Source organism: Amblyomma maculatum, chromosome 11 (genome assembly GCF_055883805.1).
Source record: "Amblyomma maculatum isolate TAMU_Amacu chromosome 11, ASM5588380v1, whole genome shotgun sequence".
Lineage (NCBI taxonomy): Eukaryota > Metazoa > Arthropoda > Arachnida > Ixodida > Ixodidae > Amblyomma > Amblyomma maculatum.
The window spans coordinates 14857537-14875101 of NC_139354.1; the positions used below are offsets into that span (position 1 = coordinate 14857537).

Genomic DNA, 17565 nt, shown 5'->3' on the forward strand with positions numbered 1-17565 from the left:
ATGATGATTATCTTATATGAGCCCGCGGAAGCGTTTAGCGTTTGTGGACAAATACATATTTCTTCGGAGAATTTGCTGGCGCTATACATTGGGATGGCGAACTGTCTAACAGCGACACGTTCTTTATAAATCGAGAGATAAAATTAAAATATTGATAAAGACGCTATTAACAAAAATGAAATGATAAGAATACACACACAATACACGGCCATAAACATCGATGTGTGGCCGTTGAGAAAGCAGCAGGAAGAAAAGTGAATATCGCGGCTGTGTACAATGCAAACACGGCAACCGAATGCGCAGATGCGAAACCAGGAGAAAGTACATGTACGTTCTGGAAGTGTAACGGCGAAGCACGACATCACAACGGACTAATTACGGTCAGGAGAGTCGCTATCTTCTTTTGAGGCTAGAAAGGTGCCATAAGTCTCAAAGATGGAACATCATAGAGAGCAAAATGGACTAAGTTCGCTTTCTTTTTCTTTCGGCCGGGAAAACGATCATTAGAAAGGCATGCGAGTGTTTAAAAAGCATAGACACCAAATTTTGGCTTGATGTTTTCTTGTTTGTAAACCGTAAGACATTTGTACGTGGGCCACTACGTGGTACTCACCTATAACTCCTAAAATGAATTATATTTGAAGATTATTATCGCTCGTATTGGTTTCGGATTCAAAGCCGAGCGATGGCTCGGACGTTGAAGTTCCGTACAAGTCATGCCATCAAGAAAATTCCTCATTCTCCATTCGATTATATCGTCGTAGGCGAGTGTCACCCGGTGATCCGTATATAGTAATATTTAACGCAAATACTACCAAAGAATGAAACCCGCAATAAAAAGGGTGGCGTAATCCCTTTCAGAGCTTACTGAGCCGCTCAGTAATTAAATAATACTGAGAAGTATGAAAATAACCGCACGAAGTGCATCGAATAGAGTGCACTGATCTATATCGCAATGCACAAGAGATGGAAGGCAGAATGAAGCTTGAACACCTCATCATCATCATGTCATGTACTGCCAGGCTCTCCAGCTGTCAGTACATGACATGACAGTACATAACAGTGCAACAGTAGAACGAAATATTATCATACAGAAAATTAGAAGCACTAAACTTATGCGTGCGTATATGTTCATCATCAACACCCGTCGAAAAAAATAAAAAACTATAGAACCCTGCAACTAATACGACCAAATATTTTATAATTATGTTGTGATGACAGGTATAAATTTTAGGTTGTTGTGTAGCACGTTTTTGAAGTTCTCAGTTGCATAGCACATTCCTGTCGTAAATACACACTCTGTTTCCACTACAAACATTTATGTATTCGCAACAGATTCAAGGTCAAAAACCACCCGAATTCTTTTGTGACAACAGAACATTTTCTGTGGTTATTTTTCGAATGGCTTTGCCATTTGTTGGAGGCAAAACCTCGAATTATTCTTATTTTTCGCCGCGCGTAGCCGCGTTGTTTCAGTAAACACTCTACAAGCATTCTCTATGCGACTTTTGCCCACTTTAATTCATCACACTTTTTTTTTTTTCGCTTGATATCCTCTTGGTTAGCCATTCAAACGCCTCGCAAACATTTATTGGATTTCTATTTCTGTTTCCCTAACATTGTTACTATTATCATGTTGCAGATCTGATGATACATATGCAATACTTTTTCCAGTGTCCTTGTTTGCTTGTTATTTTTATTATCCCTAACCTAGTTTGCCCTTTTGCATTCACCTTTGTATGGCCTATTATACGCAATTCATGAGTGCACTGTTGAAAATGCCATGTTGTTTCAATTTTGTTTGCCCACCTGCTTCGGTCTCAGTTGAGACTGGCAGTATTGAAAACAAATAAATAAATAAATAAGTGAATAAATAAATAAATAAATAAATAAATAAATAAATAAATAAATAAATAAATAAATAAATAAATAAATAAATAAATAAATAAATAAATAAATAAATAAATAAATAAATAAATAAATAAATAAATAAATCTTTCCTGCTCCCTATGAAGCCTGCGGTTCCCACCTACTTCTCGTTACATGGTTGATCAAGCACAACCATCGAGCATGATCAGGAAAAATCTATCTACAATCTATTTACAATCCGCATTTTGAACACGTCTGCGCATGCACAAAACCCTAACTGCGGTGCGATGGAATGGCGTTGCTCCACACCGTTCCCATAGGAAACGCACACGACACGAAAAAAAAAAAAAAAAAAAGACTATCACTACCGTTTTCCCCCAGAGCAACGCGAAGTAGATAAGAGATTCTTGTTAACTGGGACGCTTGGTGGGGGGAAAGGGAGATGGGGTGTGTGTGGCCTGGTAACTCACTCCTTACCAAACTGCGGCATAGCAGACTACGCTACGCAGCAGCAGGGCTGGAGCCCTGTCTTCAATTTTGGTTCTATAACTTAGCAAATTCTGTCACAAAACTTGGATTCGACATTCACTAGTCGTGTGGCCGCCTCCCACTGATTTCCTTCGCACTCTTAGTATGCTGTAGGCTTAGCATAAAGCGTTCTCGAGCTTCGTCTGCTGGGCCATTGTCCATCTGTGTTTTCTAGCGGCTCCCGCATGGCAGCCCCACATCCTCGCTCAAAAATACGGATTACCACTCACGTTAGCCCATTATATCTGGTGTCTTTTATATGCTAAGTTCGCTTCAATCTGGCCTGGTTGTAAATGATCTGTTCGTAATTTTCTTCCACAGCCTGGAAGATGCGGGCTATCTTTTCACTGTGCCTGCTTCAAGCTCGCTTACGTCTCAGCCAGCTGCGTTTAGTGGGCGGCGGATCACAACTAGCCTGCTTGTCTTTTTATTCTTGTATCTTTATTCTTATGATCCACAAATAGTGCTCCTTTAAAGTTCCACAGTGTTCCCTCACCATACTGCTTACAATTTTTTTTTTCTCAGTAATAAAGTTTGGGCCTTGTGTGTGAAAAATACTGGTTGCTTATATATTTTTCTTTATTTATTCCTTTTCTTTCTGCAGAAAAGGGGCAGCCGTGACAAAAGGTTAAAACTTAACGAGGCATCGGCACCAAAGCACAGTTTGACAGAACAGTGAAATAATACATTATCAATGTAATCATACACAGCCTAACACCATAAACTGGCCAGCCAGTCATAAGCTGCTAACACAGGAAATTTAGCCAATCGCCCCAACCAAGAAAATTCAGCAAACGTGTTAAGATCAAGATACATTTTATTGGTATTTTAAACCAACTGGGCGTCCCGATTGGGAGTGAAGAAACCAACTGGGCTGACCAATTTGGAGTGAAGAAACCAGTTGGGTTGGACAGTACCCATTGGACAAACCATTTCGGATTGGCAGAACCAATTCACTCTGACTGGTCTCCCCAATTGGACCCATTGTTTTTTTTTTTTTCTTTTTTGACTGGGCTACGCCTTGCTTGTGTCGTAAATTAACGACCTTGCACGTTCCTGAAAATGACGGGATGCAAAGGAGTCGGCGCAGAAAGTTACTGATCAGCACACATACTATACAATTCGAGCTGCTTCGACATCTTTTGCATACTTGGTTTTGTTGATACGAAATTCAACGCGCTTGCATTGTGGGTTCCTTGCATTATCTCACGTAACGCATTGCGCGACACAATTATTGGACTTAGGGAACTTGAGCTGAGTGAAACCTTCCTTGGATCATTATTGCTTTTGGTTCTCAAAAACCGCATCGTGACTAAATATATCAAGGTGCTTGCGGCCATGCACGTAGCTTAATCCGTGATAACATAGGATCGCTGCTTGAATCAACGCCATTATTGATTCGTTGTGCACGTGTCAGATTGCTTGGAACATTAAATGATAAGAGTTGGTCAAGGATTACGATAAAGTTCCTATGCGCTGGGAGCGGTACGAGTGTCTGACTTCACAATTCGCGCCCTCAATTTCTCTAAGTTCTGTTTGTACTGAAAAGATGGCAGCACAAAACTCCTGCTTACGGCTGGATAGTCTACGCAGTGGCACGGTTGCCTGTGAAACCCAGATTCTTTTCCATAGCGTTGTCACTCTTATATCATGCCGTTGGTGGTCGATGAGCTTTTATTAAGGCTCACATCAGTATACAGTGCTCGTTTCAATTTCCCAACACCAAATTTGGCGCGCTTCTGATATCGACAAGTACAGTTCAGTAAATATAGATGGCGGCACTAAACCGTCCGCGCGGTCTTGCAAGTCGTGCGAATCCGTGCCAAGTCCGGAAACCCCGCTCGAATCCGTACCGAGCTCGGTCTCGTATCGGACCGCGGTTTGTTATTGAGCGTGATTAGACTCCATATCCGCACGGCACAGACTCCGTGTTTACGACCAAGCAGCGGAGAGCAGCATCCCGCTCAGTGAGTCGGTCTCGTCGAGTGCATTTAGCGGAAGGGAGGGCTCGGCCGATTCACGCTCGGCCTTGAATCTTCGTCCGGAATTAGGCGTCGAATGGCGACGGTTGTAGATTTCTATTCGTCTGCAAAACGCTTGGAGGAAGTTGCGAGGTGACACACCGTGGTTCAAGTCGACGACTCTCAGGTACGTCGTTCATCTGTCTCCGTAAACTCTGTTTCGGGATTCTACTCAAACTTCTGTTTTCCGATAATTTGTTCCGAAGCTAGGCGTACTTACACGACCGAGATGTTAATTTGACTCAGCCTCGTTTAGTTTGCCTGCCACATGTGGAAACGGCACGATGTTTGGCTGCCACCCGCAGCGGCATGATTTGAGGATTTGAGCACCGAAACGTGAGACGTGGATGGCGTGTTTTAACTGGAACGCGCTCTAACCGAAACACCACTAGTGGCAACGGTTTCGATTTGTTTAGGTTCTCTGTCATATGACAGGGAAACCAGACGATTCGCGCGAGTATGCGCTAGGGCGAGGCAACAGGCGCTGGCGGTGAGATGTGATGATCTTCGCTCTGATTCGTGAAGCACATTCCCTCGAAGCGCAACCTTGACTCCGTTGATCTCTTCTTCGCGTGTTTGTTTAGTCGTCTAGGAGCGGGTCAGAATTTTCTCGGCGGTCGAACACTGGGTTAAAAGCAGTAAGCAAACTTTCATTTTTCCTTGCCCGCTCTCCAAACGTCATTCTGTAATCTAACTTCTGGTTATCCGCGCGCTGGGTTAGCAGGTATGCATGAACTTTATCGACAGTTTTGCGGTGTCGAGTGGGCAAAGAGGTGTGCGCTGGATAACAAGAGACCGTATGACTCGTTGCTTCTGCTGCTCCCACGGCCGCTTGTTGAGTTCTGGGAGCTCTTTTTCTTTAGTTGTCAGTTGCGGTTTTTGTTTTCGCTCTTTTTCTTTTTCTTCATTTGCAACGACGTGGCGAGCGGAAAGTTGCGCTTCTCGTGCCTTCAAGGTCGAGTTCCGCGCGGAGCCTCTCTGCGTCGTTTTTTCAGCTCGCCGACGTCATAGATGTCGCCGATCGCTCGTTTCGTGCATCATCGCCGTTCATAGCCGGTTGCCACATATATTTACCCAAGCAGCAAATAATAATAACAGAAGAATCGTGCCTTGTTTTCATTCATATTATCTGACCGTGCTTTTCTAGGTTGCTCATGCAGTGCGTTGTCGTCTTGTTTGCATGTTTGAAATCCCCATAGAATTTACATCTGCGTGGAGTCTTCCTCTTTGCAAACGTACGCTTTTGGAGATCCCTCTGGTTATAAAGCATCTCATATATGCACTGAGATGCGCAAACGCTTACTAAAGTGCGTTTGAATAATCGTGTTGGATAGTTTTGCAAGAAAAAAGGATAACACACACACACACACACACACACACACACACACACACACACACACACACACACACACACACACACACACACACACACACACACACACACACACACACACACACACACACACACACACACACACACACACACACGCACACACACACACGCACACACACACACGCACGCACACACACACACACACACACGCACACACACACACACACACACACACACACTACAACTGCGTGTGACATACGACATAACTTGTGATTTTTTTTTGGTGACGTATAGGGTTTTTGCCGAACAACTCCTTAATTAAAACAACCGCATTCTACTGTTATTATTATTGCTTGACAGTCTATTTCACAATAAAACCGGTGCATAATGTGCGTGATCCCGACCGCGTCTCACCGCGCCTTGACCATGCGTATAAATTTAAAAATATCAGGTGCAAAACGAACTTCGATATGTCTTCCCTAAAACTATTCACGAATGGAATAAACTTCCACATGATATCCCTTACCACCACTGATGTATTTGTTTTCCCTTTTTGCGGATTGTGCAATGTATTAAGCCCTTGTTTCTTGAATGATTGCCAGAAGTAGTGCTTGTATAATTCTTTGATTGTATTTTCGGTTGCTTGCCTATTAATTTGCATTTCCTGCTTGTACCGATCGTGTTAGTGTTATTTTGACCCCCCCCCCCCCCCCCACACACACACACACACAAAGTGTAATGCCACACGGCGCTTTGGGCATAATAAAAATAATAAAATTAACGTATTACACATGCGACAAATTAGCAAAAAAGGGAGATGTTCTTCAAAAGTTCTTCGCCTGACGTGCGCTTTTGTTTGCCCTTTTTTTTTTTTTTCTGACTGTATTCATGCTCTTGGACAGGTGTTAGCTATCGTACTCTCGACTCACAGAGGGTGAAAAACCTTTGCTTGATGGCACTGTTTTGAAGACGAAGACATGCAAGCACATGATAATGGAGAGGCGTTGCAAAGCGAGAGGAGTTGCGAGCTAATTTCAAATTAGTGCCCCTGCATTTAACAGCACCGTTAACGGTGGTTTCATCTTTGCTCGCCGTTCATTTGCTTTTGACGGGTCCTTGGGTGCGTTGCATATCGAGGCTGTCCGTCGTCAGCTAACGGTAGCGATTGACGCCACTACGCTGACGGCAGCGGGCGACGGGGAATGTTTGTTTTGCTGGCGCGGCACTTAACAGCTTTGCGTCTGCTTATTATCGAGTGATTGCTCAGCTCTCGAGTCACGACCTGCCTTTGGCAACGCCGAGCGCTAAACGGTATTCATCGGAGCTCGTTAAATTTGAGTGACACTCAAGTGAATGGCCTGAACTGTTGAGCGGAGAGAGAGGGAGATGGAGGAAGATAAAGAGCAGAGGAGCAGTTTGGTGGCGCCTGGCTTGTTTTTTCTTTGTTAGCTTCATAATGGGCTTTAGTGGTGGTTGCGTAATGTGAAAGGTTAAGTATACTGAAAACTTGGTTATTTGATCTAGATCCACAGAACGCATTTGAGACCAAACTAAAAATATTCAGATGCTCACGAGAAGCACTCGGTGCAATGTCCCAGAAAAGTATTTCGCTTCATTGTCATGAGGAGGCCGTGCATTTCTATGGTATTTCGTTCTTTGTCAGCCGTAATTCCGTTGGAACTTTCAACTTCACCGGGATGATAAAAGCGAGTTCTAAATGCGCTAATGTTCTTTGTGTGCGCCTTTCTGTAGAGCTTGATAACTTCACCACCATAGAGGATGGGGTCAGGTGCAATTAGAAGTACGAGATTAGTAGTGCTCTTTATTTGTTTAAACAAGTCCGAGCGCTTGTAAGCAGCGAGTCTTCTAGTTTACCTTGCTGGGCTAGCTCTGGCACTCTGGGGCACCAGAGAAAAAAATATCTGCAGTCGATCATGTCATCGGATTTCGATTTTTTTATTGATTTCTTTCCCTCTGCATTTGAATTTGATTTCGGCATGAGCTTCCGGACGAAGGCGGGTTTGGGGAAGGGGCTTCTGTAGCGTGGAGGTTGGTAGGTGCTCGGTGGGTAATGGAGATTCGTAGGTAGAAAATACGTCCGTGGTGCGCCCACCGGACGGTATATGCGCTCCGATCCGGGACAGGTGCTGGATGGTGATGATTTATAATCACATACATGGATATGCAGAAGACTAAGGTAATGTTCAACAGCCTCGGGGAAAAACAGCAGTTTACATTAGGTAGCGAATTACTGGAAGTAGTAGGCGAATATGTCTACTTAGGACAGGTAGTAACCGCAGATCCGGACCATGAAAAGGAAGTAACAAGAAGAATAAGATTGGGATGGAGCGCATTTGGCAAGCACTCGCAGATTATGACTAGCAGCTTACCGGTATCGCTCAAGAGGAAAGTATACAGCAGTTGCATCTTGCCGGTATTCACCTATGGGGCTGAAACGTGGAGGCTAACCAAGACAGCTCTACTTAAGTTGAGGACAACCCAGAGGGCTATGGAACGAAAAATGGTAGGGGTAAGAGATAGAAAGCGTGCAGAGTGGGCCAGAGAAATAACTCAAGTTACCGACATTCTAGTGGAAATTAAGAAGAAGAAATGGACATGGGCAGGACATGTAGTGCGAAGAGAGGATAACCGATGGTCGCTGAGGGTAACAAACTGGATTCCAAGGGAAGGAAAGCGTAGCAGGGGGCGGCAGAAAGTTAGGTGGGCGGATGAGATTAAGAAGTTCGCAGGGGTCAAGTGGATGCAGCTAGCACAGAACCGGGTTAAGTGGAGAATTATAGGAGAGGCCTTCGCCCTGCAGTGGGTATAATCAGGCTGATGATGATGATGACATGTATTTTTGGCTGAAAAGAGTGTTCACTACTAACAATGTAAAAAGCGAAGCTCGGGAGGTGGCGTTGCGTGGTGGAGCTAGCTTAATTCAGTTTATTGCCAGCGTATGGAAGCCTACTCCTCCTGAAGCCGCCGCTTTTTTTTTTTCTTCCCCATGTCTGTCCCTCCAGGCGTTGCGAACTCGGCCCCACAGGGCTGAGTCCTCAGAATGTGTATGTCGCAGAATTATCGCATTCTTCTCCTTGATCTATTTTTCGCCCTCTGTGATTTAGCATTAGTGACTCTCTAAAAATAAACAAAAAAAAAGAAAACAAAAAACTCCCTGTCGGCCTTTGTAAAGATGGCGCTGACGCAGAAATTTCGAGACAAAAACGCCGTCATGCTCTGCGCACTATTCCAGACGTCGGGGAAACCCTCGATCGTGATCGCAGTTATTTCGTCGTTCCAGTGTGACGACCGGCTGATAATGTCTCGTCGCGCGCCGAATAGAAAGCGATAAGGCCGGGAGCTGGTAGCACTATAAACAAACCTCCGCAAATAGCCGATCAATTTTGTTTTGCATTCGCTCGCATGACGCGTTTGTAATTCTGATAATGATAATTTAATTTTAATCACTCTTGGTCAAGTAGCGCAACGGTTATTTTTTCAGTGCGCACGCGTTCGGTTGAATTCTGGTACCCGAACTTTGAAGAGAAGCGCAGAAAAGGCGAGTTACCCGAGCAGGGGAAATCCGTAGTCCCCACAGAAAATTACGGGTCACGTGGCAGCAGTGGGGACAAGCCCCGCTCGTCCCTCATACCAAGCGGGTGTCCATATACTGTATACTCGTTTGACTTGTGTGGATATCACTTTTGCTGCAGAATTTGTTCAAAATTCGGAAGCCTGGGAGGACCTAAGACGTTAACCCTGGAGTTGTAAAGCGCGCACAGAAGAAAAAAAAAAATGACTACTTCGATACTTTCCAATGCTAAATTTCAGCGCAGCTATTTAAGCGGTTTTGTTTTGCTATATATTGAGACAGAATTTGAAAGGTGTTTGTATGTATGCGTGTGCAATTATAAAGCACTCTTTTTTTTTTTTTCTTTTCTTTCTCGACAGTGTCACAAGAGAAAGAAGAGCTGCAAGCTCTGCGCCGATGGCTTGTGGTTCTCCTTTCTCTTCCTCTGAGAAATTTTGTTTGGATCATGGCTCGTGAATCTTTTCCGCTCGGTTACACCGGCTCCGATGACGACGAGGTACAACCGCCGAACTGGATCATAGGAGCTGCGCTCTATAAAACGCATCGCTATCGTGAGATTCACGTCTGGCTCGCGCCAATCGGGAACGGCTCTCTTGTAGCCTGTAGGCTATGCGGAAACGGTTGGATACAGCGTGAAATATTATACTGTTTTTAATATAGTATATAATGCGGTTAAACGTCTCGATTCAACAGATCGGCGATGAGTGTCACCTTAGTGGAGGGCTCAGTTTAAGCGGGTCTCTATATCTATGTAGATGTCTTTGGTATAATCTCTTAGCTTATAAGAATGTATGCTGGTGAGTATGTATCTGATAATAGGGGCATGTATTTAAAGGCGTTATATATGCGTGGAGGAATTCACGTACGGAAACGAGAATCCGCAAGGGAAGCTAGACGGAAACGGAAGCCATTAACGTTGTCACATCATACCTGAGACATAGCCCCCTTCCCTTCCAAAAGGCACTAAGCCATCGCTGCTGGTAGGGCTCGGTGAGAGCTTATTGGGACAAACAGCGTGACGTCGCCTGACTATCTTTGGCGTTCGGCTGCTAATTCCAAGGTCGCGGGATCGAATCCGGATCGCTAGTTCCCCTTTCGGAGAAGGAGAAAAGCTAAAGACGCCCGTATGCTTTGCGTTGCTTGTGCACTTTAGGTAATCCCTAGGACGTCCCTTTCCTTCGTTCAACCCGATGTATCATATGGAAAAAGTCAGTCTTACCATAACGATTTCTCTCTAAATTTACTCGAATAAAATCACATTTCTTTAATTAATGCATGGCCTATCTGCACATGTCTCGAATCTACACAGCATTTTTCATGTAACGCTTTTCTCCGCTTGGAAAGGCGTCAGTTGACGTTGTTCCCATATTTTAAAACCGGCGGATCCCAATTGCAAAATATTCCCGACATTTATTGTATAGGTGCTATTCGTATCTTCTTCGTTGGATTTTTTTTATTTCTTTTAAAGTGGTGAGATGCGGGTCGACAATGCGCGCATGTCACACTCCGACAGCGAAAGCCCATGCCCGTTCGTGTACATGCATATTTTGCATGCGCCTCGGTCAATAACTGCGAGTTTTGTCAGTCTTCTGTCCTGTCCTGTTCTTTTTTTTTTTTTTTTCTGTTTACATTTAGTTGTTCTTTGCGCCTTTTGTCAGCGGTGAGGCCTGACGGATGGGTGTCTAGGTCTGTCACACGTCGCCAGTGAGTCATCCGTCTGCTGCCGAGCAGAATAGGTTGTCATCGGCGCGAAAAAGAATAGTGAATGTGTCTGGCTCTGTCACTACGTGTGTCAGGAACGACGTGCATTATCTGTCGCGGCCTGGCAGCGGACTATATATGCTGTCAGCTTGACTCATCTTCTGCTAGATAAACGGATGTTCAAATGATAAGCGCCGTTCTTGTGTACTCTGTAAAGCGTATTTCAGGCAGTCTTGTATCTGCTGCACTTCACCAGTGCTGTAACGGGAGCGGAAGTTGTTGAGAGAGACAACAGCTTCGTGATATTGACAGATACTGAGGCTACCCTGAGACAGATTCTTGACTTTGCTTTTATTTCGGTGTTCTCGGGTTCTCGGGGCCGTTTCAGGATCAGGTAAACAATGAGGGATTAAATAAATGCCCGTGTAGACTGAGGCTGATAAAACTTTATTCACAATAAGTGGGAGGAATAGGGGAAGTCAGCTAGCGTGTCGGAGGCCGTGCAGACTTTTGGCAACGCCGGCCTATTCGACGGCCTTGAACTCTGAATGCCAGGGTCATCGCTGGACCTTAGCTTGTCCCAAGCTTCTTTAGAGGGATCAGGCAAAAGTTCTGAGGGAGGCTTATAGGCTTCGCACGCCCAGATCATATGCTCGAAGTTGTTTTTCTCCCGGCAAAACCGGCAGAAGGGATTCATATCCTTATTTATGAATTTTTATATGTAGTTTGGATTGGGGAGGGTCCCCGTCTGCAGCTGTACCTGTAGGGAATATAACAGCAGCCCAACAAAAGCATACGTATGACTGGCATTGGCCGATTTGGGGCGAATTAAATACATTATTTTTTTATTCCCTCGGAAGGAGATGAATATCAGAGCCTTGCCTGTTTTTCCGAGCACGTTCTTTTGGAATGTCCAGTATATTTAGGTTAGGTAATATGTTATCTGTTAACAACAGAGCCGGTTACCTCATGGACGCTGGCTGCGAAATGCATGTAGGGGTGCGCCTGTTGCTGTACGCAGCAGCAGAGTCTTTCAATACTCTAGTCATGAAACTTCCGTCAGTCGTATGGCCCAGGGACAAAATCCGCCGCGAGGGGCACCACCGTCGATCGGAAGGCCGTGAGCGGTCGGCCACCTCGGCGGCGCATGCTGCGGGTGCACCCGAAATTTCGATTATTGCTTGTATTTATTACTTTGCTCGAAATTAAAGCTTGTATCCTGTCCTGCATTCGCTAGAGATGCGTAATCGTAGTCCGCTTGACACTTTTATTGAATAATTAACTGCCGGCAGAGTCGCAACTGGCTCCTTACCCGCAATCTGGCTGCGGCGTGACAGTTTGTCGCGTTGGTCACTGAAGCATTGCCTTAAGTTGGACTGTGTTCACTATCTACAGCATACAAATAACCCCACTACAGTGCACGGTATAAGGCAAAAAGGCCGTGTTCGCAGACAGCACTCACTGGATTCGTACTGCGCTTGCCTGCCCGGTTTGTTCATGTTGTTGCCCGACCTGAACACAGGTTTAGCAGTACGTCGCTTCATCTTGTAGCACGCTCACTAGCCGACATGATATTTTACTGTAGGGTCTGATGTATGACTATGTGTCTGCGTCTGTACATGCGATTTTACTGGAGGATTTGATGTATGATTAAGCGTCTGAGACTATAGCCGACGAACGTGCAGAAATGTCGCTCTGGATTCTGCTGTGTGCGGCATTCATGCGCTGACCTATATGAAGCACAGTGCATTCGATCTTGTTCGTGATACTTGCGCAGAAGATAGCATTTTCACTTGTACATATTTTTAATATGTTATTGTGCACTCTTTAGCGGACATCATTTAACTTTCTGGCTTCCCCTTTTGAAGTGAAAATGCTACGGCACAGCGCCGCCAATTCCTCCAACCCCAATCGAGTAACAGCGTTCTGAATTTTGGCATTAGCGGTACACTGCATTGCAGCACCGCTATGTCGTCTTTACTATAAATAGCACTGCATATTAATTTCTCCAACTTTGCTGCCACTGTAATCGGTGGTTTACATGCATAAAATTAAAAAAAGGCGAGAGTCTCATGCAGAATGAATGGAGTGTATTCACATACTAGTAATATGCGTTGCGGAGCTTTATGCTGGTATTCTTATAAAGCGCAATGAAGACGTCCTTGCCGTCTCTTCTTTTTGCGCTTGCATAAGTATACTAGTGTTCACATACTGTCACGCAGTGGTCACCCAGTAATGGCCGACTGTTCAGCACTGAGGAAGTGAAAAAAAAAAACACATACAAAACAGCAAGTAATTTCTAAGAGAAACCTTTATTAGGGCTGACTCTTCGCCTACAAAGGAATGTGCACTCAGTGGCGCCGATAGCAGCACATTGCTTCGCGCTCGTCAAAGAACAGATTACCTGCCGCTCTTAGAGTGCTCAATCTACAATTACCAACACCGTCAAGACAAAATGCCAAAAGCAGCTACAACAATGTGGAAGCAGTGAGGCTGGCATTGGTCGAGGAAAATAAATCTAGTCGCATCTCGCTTAGCAAAGTGATGAAGGTGCGTATCGGCGGATTTTGAGAGTAAACAAACAGTGCAGTGCCCTGCGATAATACACTGGAAATAGAGAAAAGCAAGTCACAGCATATGAGCTGTCGATATTTTTCTTGCGCTGCAGCGCATTTATAATGCACGATCGCTCTCAAGGCTTCAGTTTTCACCAGAATGAAAAGCTGTAGGCGATATCTCAGAAATAATTAAATATGGCGTCACTTTGGAGACGGCTGAGAACGTGGTTTTGTTTTCTTTAAATATTGTGGGAGCCCTTTTTCGTGTATTTTTGGAACAATTACAAGCTTCAGCTTGGGCAGCTTTTCAAAGACACAACTTTCCCATTCACTAACCTCATCCTACCCGGGCGATGTCCACGGTGGCGAAATATTTTTCACAGGCACGCATGTTTCGACAGTGAAATCGCGGACCACCAACTTCAAAATGAAAGCAAGGAAGCGACATCTTTTCGTCGGTGCTATCCACAAAATGAGCTGTCGGCATCATTCGTAGATCGCAATGGCCTTACGTCAACACGAACATTCGCATAGCTCGATATTCCGCCGGTTAAAAGGCCGCGAAATGAAAATGTTACAACCGCACCCCGGAATACATCCCTTTCTACGTCCACCGCTCCATCGCCTGCAAAAACATGTTCCTCGATTGACGTCAGCGCCGCCACGCGGCTGTTTTGGGCATCGTACCAAGCTGTCCTGTAGAGTGGTGTCGAAGTTTCACGACCATGAAGCAGTATTGAAGAACTGTGGCTGTAGTTTATACTTGTAAGAGACACTGCTTGAAATAGGCAGAATAAAGCATATGTGTCGAAATTGCCGTAATACTCGGACGACATGCATGTTACTGTGCTTCATTCTTTTACTTCGTTCTGTAGTCTCCTAGCGCGGAGCGGTAATGCCGAAACATTGTCCGGTGGCGACGACTTCGACCGTTTTAAGCCCCGCAGGCTCAAAAAATCGCGAGCATTCATTGGACTTCTGAACGCGAGAGCTTCAGTATATGTATACTTCCATGTCGGAAATTATGAGGGAAATTCCTTCTCAAGCGTCGCAGCGTCGAAAAATCACTACCGTGCCTTTGGCAGGTGATAGTTAATTGACATGAAAATGCACTCTTAAAAGTGTATTTCTGTGTCTAACTCGCACCCTTCAGAAAGGGAGCTTTGAGGTGCTGATGCACCCTTTTATTGGGTACATTGCTGCTTGTTGCTCTGACTTTAAAGGGTGCATCAGTACCTCAATACACCGTTTCTGAAGGGTGTGAGTTATAGGCACGGAAAGGGTGCGATTTTGTTTACAGTGGCAGGGGACATTGGCTGTCACTGATTGGTCCTGATGGGAACTTGCGCGCCGGCGTTCATTTATTTTTCGCTCGTGGAAGTCGCCTGATGTGTGATTGGTCGATGGGTTGCGATCCTTCTGAGGCTTCTGGGCGTCGAGTGGGGGTTTTACAAACGCCTTCTAAATACTGCTGCTGCTTTTGTCTCACCCCGTTAGGGTAAATGTTTAGGCGTTCTGCTTTCCGAGCGCGCATGGTCTTTGCAGTGATCCAGTCGCAGTAAATGTACTAAAAGCACTAAACTATATTTTCCATGACGTCAATCTAGCCACCATGTAAACGCTATTTCTCCTTGTTTTAGCCGGGAGCTGCTAGATCACGAGTCACTTGTACGCCTCGGTACAAACTGCGTGTGCTAACTGTCGCTCTGAGGAGGTCGCCAAAATGCGCTGCGAATTATAAAAAAGCGAACAAAAAATAAACGAACATATCAAGAATCAGCTCCTGACTTAGGCGGATCATTTACACACGATGCCTGCTGTTCCTAGAGACCGTAAGCTCACTTGCTGAGCATTGAATTTCTTCAAAGCGGTCGGGTAATTCCGCCCTTTGAAAGTGCTCTCCCCGTTCGCTAACTGCGGGGCAGTTTTTTTTTTTTCTTCTTTTCACCAGGCGAAATACTTCGCTGAGAACAAGTCCATTTGTTATTCTTGACGTTGTCTCCGAGCTGGTGACGTCAGAGCGATGTCGTAAATTGTTTGTTATGAGTGGCAAGAAATCTATACGTTCCTTGACTTTGAGACGAATTTGCAATGCAAATTTTACTGACAATGGGAAAAACAAAACAATCGCCGGTGTTGAAAGTTGCTTTTATGCAACGACTGGAAATAGAAGTTTCGAGGCCTCGGTTTGAGAGGCGTATTTAGACGGGTCTGTGTTATCAACGCTATGGCTTCTGCAGCTGTAGCGCTACACGGGTGTAGCGTGACTGCCTAGCGCGTAAATAAAGGTAGCCGCTGTTTAAACTGAGGTGCAGTCACCCGATCCCGCTTTGCGGCTTCTTTGGCGCGTGGTCTACGTCGCAGTCTGCCGCCTGGCATTGTTGCCTGTGTCGTCGGGTTTTATTAATGAGAATCCGCCCACCATGGCAACAGCGTATACACTTGTTTACAGAGAGCTCCCTCCTGCCATTCCGTCACTTCAGCACAACATATTAAAGTCTGGGGGCATATTAAAGTCAGTATAATATAAAAAATATTCGATGTAGCCTAAAAGAATATAATCTATATTCTACATCCGATGTTGGTTGGGAGAAGGAATTTGTGCGGAGTTGTGGCAACGTCAATGACATTGATGCTGACGTGACTCCGAGCCCTTGTCAGCATAAGAGGCCCATGCAGTGACATAACAAGGCTTGACGGGCGGGGTTTTCGGGGATATGTGCTGTCATCTGTGGTCATATGGTCCACAATTGCGTGAGGGAGCGGGTGCGCTCACCGGGGCGAGGATTGTATAGTGTGCATCGCGCAGTACAGATATCGCTTTCATGTGTTCGGCTTAGGGCCGAAGAAAGCCTGAGCGCCTTTTTTTGTTTCTTTTTTTCTCAGTGCGTGAAAGTTTTTATTAGCCTGTATTTTGACTTCCTAGCGTGCGGCCTCTCGCATCAGCTCTTCTTTTTTTTTTTTGTTTTGTTGCTTCGTCCGCACGGGTACATCATTGCCAAGGTCATTTTATTTCTTACCACCTGCACTAATGCGGAGTGTACTGGCGCGCTCTGCGAATGCTGTAAAACGGGCCAGCGTCCCTTCTGCAGCTTACAGTGGCGTAAAACGTGGCATTCGACGGGAGTCCACCTCACCAGACAGGCCTAATTCCTGAGCCTCGTAACGAAAAGTTCACCCGTGTATTTACTATGGCGTAAGTAATACATGGACCTATGTATGGATGCCCATTGTACGAGAAGTGCAGTGGGATAGTCTGTATAGCTATGTACTTATTCTTCCGGTTCTGTTGTGCGGCATGCACCGCGGCGCCTTAATTGTTGACGGGGGCTCTCTCGTAAACGCGTGGCATTTCTACTTACGGTCGGCGCGAGCTGCTGTGTGCCACGCTACCCGACGCTCTAGCCCACGAGTCGCTCAGCGGAAACGCCCAGGCAAACACTCTCGCTCGAGATCTCAGCTGCCGAGCCGAGAGTATGATCAGCCACCCTGCTTCCGCTGACACTATTATATCACGCGCTTCTGTACTCACCACTTACACGGACATACTCCAGCACTACCGACTCAAAAGGTGCACATATCCTCCCGCACACCGCGATCTAACAAGACGCGAAGCCATCCAATGGCGCAAATTACAAACTGGCAGCTTTCCACACCCCCTCTTATACAGCAGGATCTTTCCGGATCAGATAGCCCCCATGTATAAACACTGCTCAACTCCAGCCACACTCATACACATGGTGTGGACTTGTGCACATTACAACACAGACAACACAAACACCCCAGAGACGTGGGAGTCTCTCCTGTGTACTTCCGAGCCAGCAGACCAACGCTGGCTTATCCAACGCGCGGTGGAGGCCGCGGCATCCCAAAGGATCCCCGCCGACCTCCTCTAAGTCAGCGCAACCGGCCCTTTGACTGGTCCCCTGTTTTTGGGCGCAATAAAAGAGTTCACCACCACCA

The 17565-nt window shown here is 45.6% G+C and overlaps 1 protein-coding gene across 1 annotated transcript in view; it reads left to right on the forward strand.

Annotated features, from left to right (window-relative positions):
• Window positions 1-4236: 4236 nt before the first annotated feature.
• Window positions 4237-17565, forward strand: part of Pld (Phospholipase D) — a 112187-nt gene continuing 98858 nt past the window's right edge. Inside the window, exon 1 of the mRNA XM_084584325.1 lies at window positions 4237-4545. The gene's annotated coding sequence lies outside the window, so the exon portion shown is untranslated. The remainder of the gene's footprint in view (window positions 4546-17565) is intronic.